Source organism: Bufo bufo, chromosome 2, assembly GCF_905171765.1.
Source record: "Bufo bufo chromosome 2, aBufBuf1.1, whole genome shotgun sequence".
NCBI classification, from domain to species: Eukaryota; Metazoa; Chordata; class Amphibia; order Anura; family Bufonidae; genus Bufo; species Bufo bufo.
Window position 1 is genome coordinate 319,721,066 of NC_053390.1, and position 17,068 is coordinate 319,738,133.

Below are 17,068 nucleotides of genomic sequence, written 5' to 3' on the forward strand. Positions count from 1 at the left end.
CAAAGTCCAGGTTCGCGCTTCTAAGGAGATAGAGTTGGAAAATGCCTTGTTGAAGGAAAGTGCAGTTAATTCGTATCCCAAGCTGAAACTTCTCCACAAGAACACGCCACACTGCCGACTGAAACTTCACAGGGCAGGGGTAACCTTTCAAAAGATCAGCAACATAGTGCAGTACCCGTGAATATGTCAAAGAATAAAGGCTTTATTATACTCACAAAAAGCACCGCTAGTAATCAGCATATAACACCATCTGAAATATCATGCCCGACCCGGGTTTCGCCAAAGGCTTCGTCAGGGGCTCTACATAGCTATGTGCCGGTGTCTATTTATACATCCAGGTAAGTACTTCTGTGTCAGGTATTAACCCTAACACGTCCGGCAAGCCTCCTTATCAGGCCTTAACATCGGCAGTGATCCCATGTTATTTAGACTATCCTACATAGCAAACATATATATAAAGAAACTATATAAAAAAACTTATATAAAAATTCCATAATTACATTCATAATAATGCATCCTTTCTATAAATTACACAGAGATGCGTACCATATAAAATCACATGTCCAGGATAAAAAGAGTATAATAATCATGCAAAAACAAGCAACAAACATTCTAATCAATAATCACACGCATAGGGAAAAATACCAGGATATCTTGTACATAGATAAAATAATCGCATATATTACACAGGAGCCACAGGAAAAAACCTTAATATATTCTAATCAAAACCAAAGGAAGCTACATCGCTGCCCTAATGTCCCATTCTATATTAAGCCCCTTAGGTTGGAGACAATCAATATCAAAAATCCATTGAGCCTCTTTTTTATTTATCTGTTTGATTGGGTCATCTCCTCTCCAGAATCGTGTCACTTTCTCCACACCTAGAAATTTGAGACCTGTCGGATTCTTTTGGTGAACACTTTTGAAATGTGCCTTTTTTAATAATTCTAATGTGTTCGCCAATCCTAGTTTTTAATTTGCGCAGGGTCCTCCCTACATAATACAAACCGCAGGGACACTCCAGAATATATATGACCCCTTCTGTTTCGCAGGACATATTCCCTTTTATTCTGAATTCTTTTTTGTCTGTCCCCACTATAACTTTATTGGCATTCCTGATCTTTTTGTCGGCACTAATTCTATTCTTGCATCCACTGCAAAAACCGCACCATGTGAATCGGTCCGTCTCAGCATTGGGTTTGGACTGTTTTCCAATATAGCTGTGCACCATTTTGTTCCTCAAGCTAGGTGCTTTTTTGAATATGAAAGGTGGGCGACTGGGTATAGAATAACCAATGACTGGATAATTTTTTAGTATATCCCAATTTTTTTGTATAACTTTTTTTATTTGTTGGCAGAATGTTGAATAGGTAGTCAGTGGGTTTAAAATATGTGATAGTTTGGATCTTCTCTTTATTCAAGGAAATTTCAAGATCTAGGAATTGGATTTTTTCTTTACTAATGTTTTCCGTGAAAACAATGTTCCAGCTGTTCTTATTTATAGAAGATAAAAAATCCCTTATCGACAACTCATCACCTTGCCATATGCACAGGCAGTCATCAATATATCTCTTCCATAAACATAAAGTTCCTTTTATCATAGGGATGTAAGCCTTTGAATCAATATATTTATATTCCCAGTAAGCCATGAACAGGTTTGCAAAACTAGGTGCGAATTTCGCACCCATTGCAACTCCTGAAACCTGCACATAGAAATCTTCTCTATACCAGAAATAATTATGTTCCAAACAATAAGTTATGCAATCCAAAATAAAAACCCTCTGAATCTCCTTTATCTGCTCATCCTGATCAATAAAAAACTTAACACTTTGTAGACCAATCTCAATAGGTATTATTGTGTAGAGGGACGTAACGTCCACTGTCATAAGGAAGGTATTATCGGTTAGTGCATTAAAATCTTGTAACAAATCAAGCAGCTGTCCCGTATCCCTAAGATAGGATTTGGTCTTAGGGACATACTTTTGCAAGAAGGAATCCACATATTCCGAAACTCTGCTAGTAATAGAATCCACGCCAGATACAATCGGCCTCCCTGGCGGATTTTTAACATCCTTATGGATCTTAGGGAGGTAGTATATAATGGGGATCTTGGGATGTTGGTTGTTCAGATAATGAAATTCTTTTTTATTCAGAACTCCTTGTTTCAAGCCCCTATCCAAAAGGGTCAATAGCTGTTTTCTATATTCATTTGTAGGGTTACAGCTCAACTTTTTATATGTAGTGTGATCCCCTAAGATATTTTCCATTAGTTTTTCATAGATGTCTCTATTTAACACTACTATTCCACCTCCCTTGTCGGCCGGTTTTATTACTATATTTTAATTTTCCTCCAGATTTTTTAGTGCTTCCTTGTCACTCCTAGTGAGGTTGTATTTAGTATTAGTGACCTGGATATTCTTAAGGCCTTTTAAGACTCCTCTCTTAAAGGCATCTAGACAGTCAGTATCTTTATTGATCGGAAAGAACGTGGATTTATTTCTAAGGTTAGAGTGTACAGTTGTGGCCAAAAGTTTTGAGAATTACATAAATATTGGAAATTGGAAAAGTTGCTGCTTAAGTTTTTATAATAGCAATTTGCATATACTCCAGAATGTTATGAAGAGTGATCAGATGAATTGCATAGTCCTTCTTTGCCATGAAAATTAACTTAATCCCAAAAAAACCTTTCCACTGCATTTCATTGCTGTCATTAAAGGACCTGCTGAGATCATTTCAGTAATCGTCTTGTTAACTCAGATGAGAATGTTGACGAGCACAAGGCTGGAGATCATTATGTCAGGCTGATTGGGTTAAAATGGCAGACTTGACATGTTAAAAGGAGGGTGATGCTTGAAATCATTGTTCTTCCATTGTTAACCATGGTGACCTGCAAAGAAACGCGTGCAGCCATCATTACATTGCATAAAAATGGCTTCACAGGCAAGGATATTGTGGCTACTAAGATTGCACCTCAATCAACAATTTACAGGATCATCAAGAACTTCAAGGAAAGAGGTTAAATTCTTGTTAAGAAGGCTTCAGGGAGTCCAAGAAAGTCCAGCAAGCGCCAGGATCGTCTCCTAAAGAGGATTCAGCTGCTGGATCGGAGTGCCACCAGTGCAGAGCTTGCTCAGGAATGGCAGCAGGCAGGTGGGAGTGCATCTGCACGCACAGTGAGGCGAAGACTTTTGGAAGATGGCCTGGTGTCAAGAAAGGCAGCAAAGAAGCCACTTCTCTCCAAAAACACATCAGGGACAGATTGATCTTCTGCAGAAAGTTTGGTGAATGGACTGCTGAGGACTGGGGCAAAGTCATATTCTCCGATGAAGATTCTTTCCGATTGTTTGGGGCATCTGGAAAAAGGCTTGTCCGGAGAAGAAAAGGTGAGCGCTACCATCAGTCCTGTGTCATGCCAACAGTAAAGCATCCTGAGACCATTCATGTGTGGGGTTGCTTCTCATCCAAGGGAGTGGGCTCACTCACAATTTTGCCCAAAAACACAGCCATGAATAAAGAATGGTACCAAAACACCCTCCAACAGCAACTTCTTCCAACAATCGAACAACAGTTTGGTGAAGAACAATGCATTTTCCAGCACGATGGAGCACCGTGCCATAAGGCAAAAGTGATAACTACCGTATTTTTTGCCCCATAAGACACACTTTCTCCCCCCAAAATGGGGGAAAAATGCCCCTGCGTCTTATGGGGCGAATGCTGGCAGTTTTACATCGCAAGTTGCGATGTACGAGCGAGCGGGGACTCGGGACTGGGAGGAGGAGCTGGGGGCCGGCAATAGCGGCGGGGCAGTGCAGTCAGTGTAGTATAGCCCCGCCCCGCCGGTATACTAATATAAGATGTCTTATTCAATTAATAGTTATTAAACATGCCCCCTCACTCCTAATAGTACCTTACATCTTAACCGCTTCAGTAGAATGCAGGCAGGCCGGGCGGGCGGCACCGTAACTCCCTGATTTCACGTGCCTGCGCCACCTACTTTATGAATGAAGCAGGCGCCGCAGGCAAGTGACGTCAGTGAATGACGTGCCCGGCCTGCCTGCCTGCATTGTACTTAAGCGGTTAGGATGTAAGGTACTATTAGAAGTGAGGGGGCATGTTTAATAACTATTAATTGAATAAGACATCTTATATTTGTATACTGGAGCGGCGGGGATCTGTGGATGACATTTTTATGGGGGACATCTGTGGATGGCACTGTTATGGGCTGGGGGAGTCTGTGGATGGCACTGTTATGAGGTGGGGTGGGGGGGATGTCTGTGGATGGCACATATATAACAGTGCCACCCACAGATCCCCCTGTAACAGTGCCACCCACAGATCCCCCCTGTAACAGTGCCATCCACAGATCCCCCCTGTAACAGTGCCAGCCACAGATCAGGGGGGCAGCCCCTCTGCCCCCCTGATCTGTGGCTGGTTCACTATTGGGGAGGACGGGGGCCTGGGAACAAAGGACCTGTACCATCAGGACCCCAGAATCGCACAAAAGTAGACAACTTTTCTCAGTATACCCCTTACCAAGGTCTACCTCCCAACACCGCCTCACATGTCTCGGACCCCAATCCTCCGTCATCCTCTTCATCTCCTTCTTTTTTAGCCAAGGGCCAGGCTTCGTACCAACTAAGGGACCGCAATCGAAACAACTAACAGATCAATTACAGGTAAATAATCTGTCAGATCATAACTTGACCCCTCCCGAGACAAGTCTGCTTCAGAAGGGTTTGTCGTTCGTGCCGACAACGAAACATGACACTTTTACTTGGGTAAAAGATTTGAATTTATTCGCTAGAAAATTTAAATGGCATAAATTCTTTAAAAACTGTAACAAAAAAACCTGTTTGGACTTGGGAATCAGCCCAGAGGATTTTCCTGATCTCCAAAATTTAATGGAACTCTGGGAAGAAGTAACTAGAGTACCAGGAAAAGGTCCCTTCACGGAATTACGGTCGCGAAGTACCAGACTGCCACCCCCTGTGAATACCGAGCACGTCAACATTTTTTTGCGCCTGGTTGTTTCAGATATCGAGAAAATACAGGGTGCTCCTCTTCACTCGAATCTATCAGCATCAGAGTTCCAGGCCTTAAAAAACAACAAGAATCTGATTATTAAACAGTCGGATAAAGGTGGCAACCTGGTACTCCTCGACCATCACAAATATCAACAAATGTGTCTGACTTTACTGAATGATAAAAACAGTTATAAAAAAATTTCTGTAGACCCCACTGAGAATTTCCGTACTGATCTTCCTAGAATTCTCAGTCAGGGCCTACAACAAGGTATCATCAGTAAAACGGAGTTTAATTTCCTTTTTCCTAAAACCCCACAAACGGCCACTTTTTTACTGTTTGCCTAAAATCCATAAAGGGGTACATCCCCTGAGAGGGCGTCCAATTGTATCGGGTATCGATTCCTTGACACATCATTGTGGAATCTACCTAGACAAGGTACTCCGTGATTTTGTCTCAACCCTACCATCCTTTACCCTGGATACAACGGACTTTCTCCGCAAGATAGAAACTCTTACAGTAATCCCTAACAGTATCCTGGCAAGCATTGATGTGGAATCGCTGTACACCTCCATTCCACACGACAAAGGAATTGAAGCTCTGAACTATTTCCTTAATACAAGAGGAACCCAGTTTTCTGCACACAATGTTTTTATCTTGCAATTACTGGAATATACCCGACTCACAATTTCTTCTTGTTTAATGGCTCCTTCTACCACCAGCTCAGGGGGACGGCAATGGGGAATTCCTGTGCCCCCACTTATGCTAACCTCCTCCTGGGCTGGTGGGAGGATAGTGTCGTCTTCCCAGATCAGCATCCGTGGTGGAACGAGAACATCTCCTTTTGGACTCGTTACATCGACAATGTGTTTCTGATCTGGGAGGGAAGTATTTCAGCCTTTCACAGATTTATCGACACCCTCAATCATAATGACATTGGGCTGAGGTTCACCTGTGAAACTCAACTAGAACAGATTACCTTCTTGGACGTTGTAGTGACAAAAACAGAGGGTACTTTGAATACTTCGGTCTATCGAAAACCTACGGCCACTAATAGTATCCTCCATTGGGAGAGCCACCATCCCACCGCCGTCAAGAAAGGGATCCCCAGGGGGCAATACCTACGGGTCCGTAGGAACTGTTCGTCGGGACGGAATTTTTTATCATGAATCAGGAAAACTCAGGAAGAGATTGAGAGAGAGGGGTTATCCTCTAAATATCCTTAGGGACTCCTTCCAGTTCGCAGAGTCATAAAGCAGAGAGGAGCTCTTAATACCGAGGCAAAGGGACTCTGACGAGAATCTGATACGTCTGATCTCTACCTTTGATTCTGGGAATGGGGAGGTGGTATCCATCTTAAAAAGACACTGGGCAATTCTAACTATGGACCCTGACCTAACACAGGTAATTAGGGATTATCCTCAGGTGACCTACCGTAAAGGGAGGAGCCTACGAGACCGGCTAGACCATAGTCATTATGAAGGCCCAAAATGAGAGGGCACGTGGTTAGACCGGAGGCCCCTCAGTGTTTATAAGTGCGGTTCCTGCAAGGCTTGTAATTTTATCAATCTGTCAAAATCAATAACTTGCTCTGTGACCCAACAGTCCTTCGCAATTCGTGACTTCGCAAATTGTAGAATAAAAGGCGTAGTCTATATCTGCCAATGTAGTTGTCCGATGGACTACATTGGCAAGACTAAGAGGGAATTGCGGAGAAGGATCTGTGAGCATTTAAATGACATTAAAAAATCTAAGGATACTCCGGTGGCCTATCATTTTAATAGCTGCCACAAGGGTGATGTGAGTTCGGCCCGTTTCTCGGTTTTGGAAGTAGTCCCCTTACCCGAGAGGAGAGGCGACTGGGACAGAAGGATTCTTCAGAAAGAGTCCTCCTGGATTTACCGTTTTCAATCCCAGTCCCCCCTTGGCCTCAACGAAAGACTCAATTTTGCATGTTTTATTTAATATCCTCCCTGTCTGACTTGATACCTATGGTCCTAAGTAATTTATCCAGTATCGGCGGTATGTGACCCCAGTATTCTGACTGGATCGGTGCGAAAAGCACCATTTTGTAAAGGGGTAAACAAGATTGATTCCCCATATTTCTAAACGTGACCTGGTACTTCTAAACTTTATCAATTTAATTGTAGAGCCAGGTCCCCATGTTTTTTGTCCATCCTTTTGAATATCTATAGGCATCATTTGTTCTGTGGTGTATTTATGTCATTTGGGGGTATTGGTTTGGGTTAGGGCCCTTTCACACTTGCGTTCTTTTCTTCCGGCATAGAGTTCCGTCGTCGGGGCTCTATGCCGGAAGAATCCTGATCAGTTTTATCCTAATGCATTCTGAATGGAGAGAAATCCGTTCAGGATGCATCAGGATGTCTTCAGTTCCGGACCGGAACGTTTTTTGGCCGGAGAAAATACCGCAGCATGCTGCGCTTTTTGCTCCGGCCAAAAATCCTGAACACTTGCCGCAAGGCCGGATCCGGAATTAATGCCCATTGAAAGGCATTAATCAGGATCCGGCCTTAAGCTAAACGTCGTTTCGGCGCATTGCCGGATCCGACGTTTAGCTTTTTCTGAATGGTTACCATGGCTTCCAGGACGCTAAAGTCCTGTTTGCCATGGTAAAGTGTAGTGGGGAGCGGGGGAGCAGTATACTTACCGTCCGTGCGGCTCCCCGGGCGCTCCAGAGTGACGTCAGGGTGCCCCACACGCATGGATGACGTGATCGCATGGATCGTGTGATCCATGCGCATGGGGCGCTCTGACGTCATTCTGGAGCGCCCCGGGAGCTGCACGGACTGTAAGTATACCGCTCCCCACTACTACTATGGCAGCCAGGACTTTAATAGCGTCCTGGGTGCCATAGTAACACTGAACGCATTTTAAAGACGGATCCGTCTTCAAATGCTTTTAGTTCACTTGCGTTTTTCCGGATCCGGCGTGTAATTCCGGCAAATGGAGTACACGCCGGATCCGGACAACGCAAGTGTGAAAGAGCCCTTACCTCTGTCCTGTACTGTATCTATTGTGTGGCATACAAATGGAAGATTGATGTGCTTTGCAGTGATACGTGACACCTTCTAATCCTGCGCTGGCACACTGTTTAATCACCCTCGGCCTCTTGATCGCATCGGCAGTGCGGCGCTCCTCTGTCATCTTCCGGTGCCGGCATCGAGCCCTATGCGGTTTGTTGAGGAACGGTTGAGACATATGCATATATATCCATGCATGCCTGCAAACACGTGCGGGCATGTATGGTATATATGTGCATATATTAGACATAGCAGCATGGGACGATGTGCGCAGATGTGCCCAGCATCTGCGCACGTCTGCCCATGGTGATCCCCAGGGGCTCATGCTGGCCCCTGTGGGAAATATGTGTCCCCTGATAATGTAGGGGCTTGTGCCCCCCTGATAATGTAGGGGCTTGTGCCCCCCTGATAATGTAGGGGCTTGTGCCCCCCTGATAATGTAGGGGCTTGTGCCCCCCTGATAATGTAGGGGCTTGTGCCCCCCTGATAATGTAGGGGCTTGTGATGTGCCCCTGATAATATGTGGCCCCTTATATAATCCCCCTTAGAAGTATGATTAATGTATACATGTGTATGGATGTGCCCCAAGCATCGATACACATGTATATTCATGGAAAATGCAAATGTGATCGCACACTACATCCAGCACTCTGCCCTCCATGCTGGATGAGACATTGGTTTATATTTTGGCCAAAGCATAGTAAGCCACTCACCGCGTCAAGGCTGTCTCATGAGTGGTCCCTAACTCTTGTTCCCACCTGTTCATGGGCCATGGCTCCAGGAGAAGTGTATGGTGGGTTCAGCATGCATGTTGGTACTTGCATCCCTGGATCCGATGAAAGCTGTAATGGCACCGGACGGGGTTACAAGCAAAGTGTACTTGGCTTGCATGCTGACCTGCATTCCCTGGATTTTATGTGGCTGTCATGGCCCATGAACAGGTGGGAACAAGAGTTAGGGACCACTCATGAGACAGCCTTGACGCGGTGAGTGGCTTACTATGCTTTGGCCAAAATATAAACCAATGTCTCATCCAGCATGGAGGGCAGAGTGCTGGATGTAGTGTGCGATCACATTTGCATTTTCCGTTTGTATATGTATTTCGCCATAGTGATCTGCACCTGCAGCAGGTTGTGCTGACCCAACCCCTTATTTTTTTCTTTGTAGTATATATTGGAGGCGTGGCGATCTCCTTGGAGTCATTGCACACCTGACCAGTTAATCTGTCCTTGAGGCTGGTTTTAAAGTCAGTATAAAACTGAGTCTGCTTGTATAGAACCTACCATTAGCCATTTGGCTCCAGGAGAAGTGTATGGTGGGTTCAGCATGCATGTTGGTACTTGCATCCCTGGATCCGATGAAAGCTGTAATGGCACCGGACGGGGTTACAAGCAAAGTGTACTTGGCTTGCATGCTGACCTGCATTCCCTGGATTTTATGTGGCTGTCATGGCCCATGAACAGGTGGGAACAAGAGTTAGGGACCACTCATGAGACAGCCTTGACGCGGTGAGTGGCTTACTATGCTTTGGCCAAAATATAAACCAATGTCTCATCCAGCATGGAGGGCAGAGTGCTGGATGTAGTGTGCGATCACATTTGCATTTTCCGTTTGTATATGTATTTCGCCATAGTGATCTGCACCTGCAGCAGGTTGTGCTGACCCAACCCCTTATTTTTTTCTTTGTAGTATATATTGGAGGCGTGGCGATCTCCTTGGAGTCATTGCACACCTGACCAGTTAATCTGTCCTTGAGGCTGGTTTTAAAGTCAGTATAAAACTGAGTCTGCTTGTATAGAACCTACCATTAGCCATTTGGCTCCAGGAGAAGTGTATGGTGGGTTCAGCATGCATGTTGGTACTTGCATCCCTGGATCCGATGAAAGCTGTAATGGCACCGGACGGGGTTACAAGCAAAGTGTACTTGGCTTGCATGCTGACCTGCATTCCCTGGATTTTATGTGGCTGTCATGGCCCATGAACAGGTGGGAACAAGAGTTAGGGACCACTCATGAGACAGCCTTGACGCGGTGAGTGGCTTACTATGCTTTGGCCAAAATATAAACCAATGTCTCATCCAGCATGGAGGGCAGAGTGCTGGATGTAGTGTGCGATCACATTTGCATTTTCCGTTTGTATATGTATTTCGCCATAGTGATCTGCACCTGCAGCAGGTTGTGCTGACCCAACCCCTTATTTTTTTCACATGTATATTCATATTATGCCCCCTTGTCATATCCCCATACCATATAAATCCCCCCCCCCTTACATGGACACAGATGCATCAATGTAAATGTGCCCCAAGCATTTACATTGATGTAATCTGGGTGAAGGCGCCAGGATGACCGGAAAAGGTCCGGTCATTCTGGTGACCTCAAAAGGATTCAAATTCAATAGAATTTGAATCCTTTTGTTCTAATTATCTGCAGTCCTGCTGGAGATAATTAAGCATAATAGAGAGAGAGGAGATACCTCCGCTCACTCTATTATGTGCATTCTGGCATCGCAATTACCATTGCGATGTCCGGAATGCTGGGAGCTACAGTCGGGAGATCAAAGGATCTCCCGCCTGTCAGCAAGTGCACGCGGCCCTGCGGCGCGCGTGCAGGGATGCGCGGGCAGGCGCGGTGACGTCATCTCACCGCGCCGGCCCACGTGTCCTGCACTGTGTAGTGCGTGCGCGCGCGCGCCCCCTGGTGGCGCGGGAGTGCGGGCCGCCGGGGGATAAATATCCGGCGGCCCCGGCACTCGGGCAGTTAGGTTCTGGGCCCCCACCATTGAAGAGGAGTGCGTCCTGCGCTCCGGACGAAGCGGTGCGGGACCCCCCCCTGCCGCCCCCCACGTGGAGGAGAGCGCGCCCTGCGCTCAGAGCAGAGCGCCCGACCGGACCCCCCCTTCATCTAGGAGAGCGCGATCGGCGCTCGAGGCCGCAGTGAGGATCGGGACCCCCTCCCTGGACATAAGTATCACCCCCTTATTTCCTGACACCCTGATCCCTAACCCTTCCATACCCCACTGTGCAACCCTACCTATTACCCCTACATTGATCCCCATCTCTATCCTATTATGGACCATGGTCCCTGTGAGTCCTGGTCCCTGATACCCTTGACCCTATACACCCCTTGTTCCCTGTAAACCTAACCCTAAATCCCCTGATCCCCTATTGACCCCTGGAACTCCACACCCCTGGTTAACCCTGATTAACCCCTGGTTCCCTGTGTGCCTGCTCTCCCCTGGTACACCCCCCCCCCCCCATAGACCCCTGTACCCTGGTGGCCCTGGTTCCCTGCCTTGGTTACCCTGGTCCTGTAGAGCATGCTTCTGCTCTGCAAACAAATCCTTATAACCCTTCGTCATACCCCGTAGGGACAGTATATAGTCAGGTGGGGTGGATTGTTAATATACTTGTATGTGTGAATTGTCTAGTTAGTTGATGGGTGGAATTGGGAACGTGTAGTGTAGTTTAGGACTGTATATTTAGTGCTGTATTGTAGTGTACTGCGTGCGTAGTGTATTGTTAGTGTATTGCTTGGTGTAATAAATACTGTTATATTTGTACCCTTTTGTGTAGCGTGTACTTGTTAGCGGTAGCGAGTTAGTAAGGCGCATGCAGTTAGCATAAGTGATTAGTGTAAGGCATAGCAAAGGTATTGTTATTATTATATAAAGGCATAAATGGGTGGAGTTATCACTAGATGGCTCCTCCCATTTATGAATATTAATTATCGATATTTGCATAAATATTGGTGATTAATATTCCCCCTTTACACGGTTCACGATGCGTTCCACGGCACCGGAAGTTACATGGGCCGGAAGCCCGATGCGTTCCACAATGCGTTCCGGAAGCCGGAATCGCATTACCGGCGTCCGGACGCACTGGCCTCAAACCATAAATATACGACATCTCCACCAGTAATTTAGCTGGGCTCAGAGCAGGCCAGTGGAGGGTGAATCGGCCAGCATCTTCAATATGTGAGTGTGCACTAAGTTCTTTTATGCAGAGTCTGTGAGCCTTTTTATTGATTCAGCTGTGACAGCCACAAATATTTTTGACTGAAATTGTCTCCATCTGCATACATCTATTTAGGTATCTTCTGATGGGTCTTATATACTTCCCATTTCAGTAACCCAACAACCTGTGCCTCCTGTATCAAGCGTCTCTAGCTAAGTATCGTTCTCTGTGTATCTTCGTCTATGTATTAATGTTGGATTTTGTCCAAATGTTTACCTACCTCCTGATGAGCCTGGTCAGTTCCAGGTGAAACGCGTTGAGGTTTGCATATTGTTTTTTGAGAAGGTTAGGTGGCGACCCTGTAACTTGGACCACCTTCCACTCTCCCTATATCTTTGAGATTTACGTCTGGCTATCTGAGAGGGCAGGTGGCGACCCCGTTTATTTGGACCACCTTCCACTCTCGTTGTATCTCTGTTTTAACCGTTTCCTGTATCTAATACCTTTCCCTGGTTAGGGTCGGTCTAGGGACTGGACAGTAATAGGTTCGGGGACAGGGAGCCGCCACCATCAGGGGGTCACCCTGGGCTGAGCAGCTTATAGGGCTTTTAGGGTAAACGTTTTTGTCTGCCCGGCCCTCTTTCAGACCCTGATTTGTTGTGTCTCGAACCTATAGGTCTGTATACAGTATCGCGTCACCTTTTAATGTTCTGTGTAGGGGTCGCTACTACCCTGTCAAAAAGTCAAAAAAATTTGAATTGTAGTACACTTTGTTGGTATATACATACCTATACCCGCACTATAACTAATAAAGGTATTTTTAAAAGTCACTAATTCTAATGCAATATATTTAAAACTCGTGTGATAAGGATAACAGAAAAAATCTAATTATTTGGTCAATTCAGCCACAGATCCCCCTGTAACAGTGCCAGCCACAGATCCCCCCCCATAACAGTGTCCGTCATCCACAGATCCTCCCCATAACAGTGTCCGTCATCCACAGATCCCCCATAACAGTGTCCGTCATCCACAGATCCCTCCATAACAGTGTCCATCATCCACAGATCCCCTCATAACAGTGTCCGTCATCCACAGATCCCCCCCATAACAGTGTCCGTCATCCACAGATCCCCCCCATAACAGTGTCCGTCATCCACAGATCCCCCCCATAACAGTGTCAGTCATCCACAGATCCCCCCCATAACAGTGTCAGTCATCCACAGATCCCCCCATAACAGTGTCCGTCATCCACAGATCCCTCCATAACAGTGTCCGTCATCCACAGATCCCCAGTAATAGTGCCATCCACAGACCACCATTAGTTCCAAACCCACCAAACACACAGCACACCTTTTGGTTAAAAATATTTTTTTTCTTATTTTCCATCCCAAAAACCTAGGTGCATCTTATGGGCCAATGCGTCTTATAGGGCGAAAAATACGGTAAGTGGCTCGGGGACCAAAGCGTTGACATTTTGGGTCCATGGCCTGGAAACTCCCCAGAACTTAATCCCATTGAGAACTTGTGGTCAATCCTCAAGAGGCGGGTGGACAAACAAAAACCCACTAATTCTGACAAACTCCAAGAAGTGATTATGAAAGAATGGGTTGCCATCAGTCAGGAATTGGTCCAGAAGTTGATTGAGACCATGACCAGTCGAATTGCAGAGGTCCTGAAAAAGAAGGGCCAACACTGCAAATACTGTAATTGTCGATAAAAGCCTTTGAAATGTATGAAGTGCGTGTAATTATATTTCACTACATCACAGAAACAACTGAAACAAAGATCTAAAAGCAGATAAGCAACAAACTTTGTGAAAACTAATATTTTTGTCAAAACTTTTGGCCACGACTGTATATGGCTATTCCCCAATGGAGATTTATGTATGGGATTATTGGTTAGATATTTACATAAATTTAATTTCCTCATATCTATGGACATCCAAATAAGTTTCAAACTTATTACCTTTATATGTGGGAGCATATATTGAGCAGAGCCACCTTCTAGGAGCCACAATAATGAGCAGGGGTCGCTTCCTAGGAGCCACAATAATGAGCAGGGGCTGCTTCCTAGGAGCTACAATATTGAGCAGAGCCAATTTCTAGGAGACACATTAATAAGCAGCAACTGTTCATAAATGGCTTAGTTGTGGCGGCACGCTGGGCATTACATTTTCTAGGATATTAGTCCCACCTGAATCCTGCCCCTTATTACAACAGTCACACCCCTAAGGGACCATTTACAATACGGTTTTGTCCACAGAATATTTCTATGAACAACCGCAATGAAATTCTGCCAAAATCGTGTTGGCGGATGTGTCTTTCTGCCTCCCTTGCTATGGGAGGCTGCACTGAAGATTGCGGACCAGCGGTTTAAAGTGGTGGCAGCACAGAAAAGGGACACGTTTATTCTTGGCACAGCCTCAGCTTTAAACCAACACTCGGCGATCCTCAGCTCTGCCACCCATTGAAATAAGTAGGAAGCAGAAAGGCCTCCTGTGAGATTGGTGGAATTAAGCCGCAGCTGTGTGCTCCAAAATTCTGAGGAAAATAATGCTGTGTGAACCGTCCCTTATACCACCCTTGGCTGATGACAACATTATGTTCTCAGATTGGTGCCGAGATCTAGTGATACAACTGATGCTCCTGGCAAGCGCCCGACTGTATGGGGCTGGTTGTTTAGGGACTGATGGTCCTCCCCCCTTTTCCCCTTAGGGCGTTTAGGGAGTCTGGCCCTGTCACGGTAATGGTTAAGTAGGTGGCAGATTAGGGCCATTAAGGGTTAATTCACTGGGGATACTCCTTAGACAGGATGGGGGCGGTGCAGGAAATCCTGAAGGTTACATATACCCCCTCTCTGTTCTGGTTACTTCCTCTTGCAAGTGGAAGCAAATTGGCCCTCCCTTTGCGGTTATTCTTGGGAGGCGGGTCGAGGTGCACGGTTCTGATCAATTATGGATACTTGGTTATTCTGTTTTGTTTTTCTATTCGGTTTGGATATCGCTCTGATGATTACGGCTTTTATAAGCTGCGAATTCTGGTCGAGTTTATGAAGTCACAGTTGGCAGCATTTGAGTACAGCGGAGATATGGTGGTAGCAGATGGCGTACTTTCCCGCTTGGAGTCCAGCGGTTGGCATACCGCTCTGATGTTTATGGTTTAACTTGCCCACTGGAAGTCCAGCGTTTGGCATACCACTCCGATATAATGGTTTATTAAGGTTTGCCGCTTTAATAAAGAAGCTGTGGCCGATCACCACCCAGCAATAAAGTGACAGTTTTTGTTATGGGTCAAAGTTGGGTAAAGGGGCCAAGGGTGAGTTAAAGGTGGTACCCCCTCCCCTGTTTCCCTGGATACCAGCAGTATGAATTGTAGTGCCCTATAAGACACTTCTCTCCACCAGACTCCTGCACTGATCTGTACTCCACAGACAGGAAGTGACATATGAGCAGCCAATCAGCAGCTTTCTGCGAGTAATGATCACTTCCTAAGCCGATAGCTGGGATTTGAGATCATCTCAGGAGTGATTGATGATTGATGGATTCCACCAGGACAGGTATGAGGACAATGCCCCATAATCCAGGATGCTTGGGATGTATAGGATAGGGGTCAGAAAAGAGATCCCTGAGCTGCACTGTGGCCCCTGTGACTACAGAGAAGATGAAACCTTATCATTCTACTCCACCTGCCCATTCTATATAGGAGACTAATGGGAACTATGGGATAAATGTCTCATCTCTGTATAGAGCAGAGCAGCTAATCATCCTCAGTCTCCATTTCTGCTCTGCACTACTGACATCTGACCATGAAGCCTATGGAGTGGAGTGCTGCTCTGGAGAAGCTCAGGAGAATGTATGAGGGAATTGCATTGTCTTTGTTTCCTCATATGTTCTTCGAAGCAGAATGGCTCTATAGAAGGAACAGTCCAGGGGGCCACACCATGTCTGCACCAGTATACTGTACTGTACGATGATATACATACTTTACTCCATCCCTGTCCATGATTTCCCAGAACCTGTAAGAGAAAAGATGAGTGAGAATCCAGAACTGATGACTGGTGATATCCTGTAGAGGTATGCTATCACTGGCTATACTGAACCCCATTATATAGTCACCGACAGTCCCGAATGTGCAGGGAGTGTCCTTAAATTTCAGGGATGTCCCTGCAAATTTGGGTTCTACCGGGCGAAAAATGTGCGTTCCTGTACGATTTGGGAGTGCTCCCAGGAAAAGGGTCAATTGTTTACAAAATTAGCATTTTAAAGTTGGTAAGTATGCATTTAAAGTGTTAGTGTTACTATTAATGACTGATGCACTGAGCAAATATTGGTGTTAAAGGAGTTTTCCCGAAAGGAGTCGTCTCACCTCCAACATTGGTAACATAGTAACATAGTACATAAGGCCGAAAAAAGACATTTGTCCATCCAGTTCGGCCTGTTATCCTGCAAGTTGATCCAGAGGAAGGCAAAAAACCCTGTGAGGTAGAAGCCAATTTTCTCCACTTTAGGGGAATAAAAAATTCCTTCCCGACTCCAATCATGCAATCAGAATAACTCCCTGGATCAACGACCCCTCTCTAGTAGCTATAGCCTGTAATATTATTAAGCTCCAGAAATGCGTTGGTAGTATATCGCTACGATATGCCACAATGTCAAATAGGTACAGGTCCTGCACCTATCTCTAGAAAAGAGCTCCTGAAGAGAACAAGAGCACACTGCGCATGCGCTGACACCCTGCATATGTGCAGTGCAAGGTTAGCAATTGTCCATAGAGTTATGAACAATCAGCAAAACAGGGGGGAAAAAACCAGTCCGTGAATTATAAGTATTCATGTAGCATGCGCCATGGATACTGTGGATTTGTTGCTTCGGCCTCAGTCCTGTGGTAGGTCGCTGGTCTCTTCCAGGCCAGCCTGCAGCCTGAGTTACTGAGCTCTATCTTGGTGTAGGCGGCTTACCACATGATGATGTCATGTCTGCGTGCTCTGGATGACATCATCTTGCGGTGTGCCGCCTGTGCCTGGACACAGATTAGTTACTCAGGCTGCAGGCTGG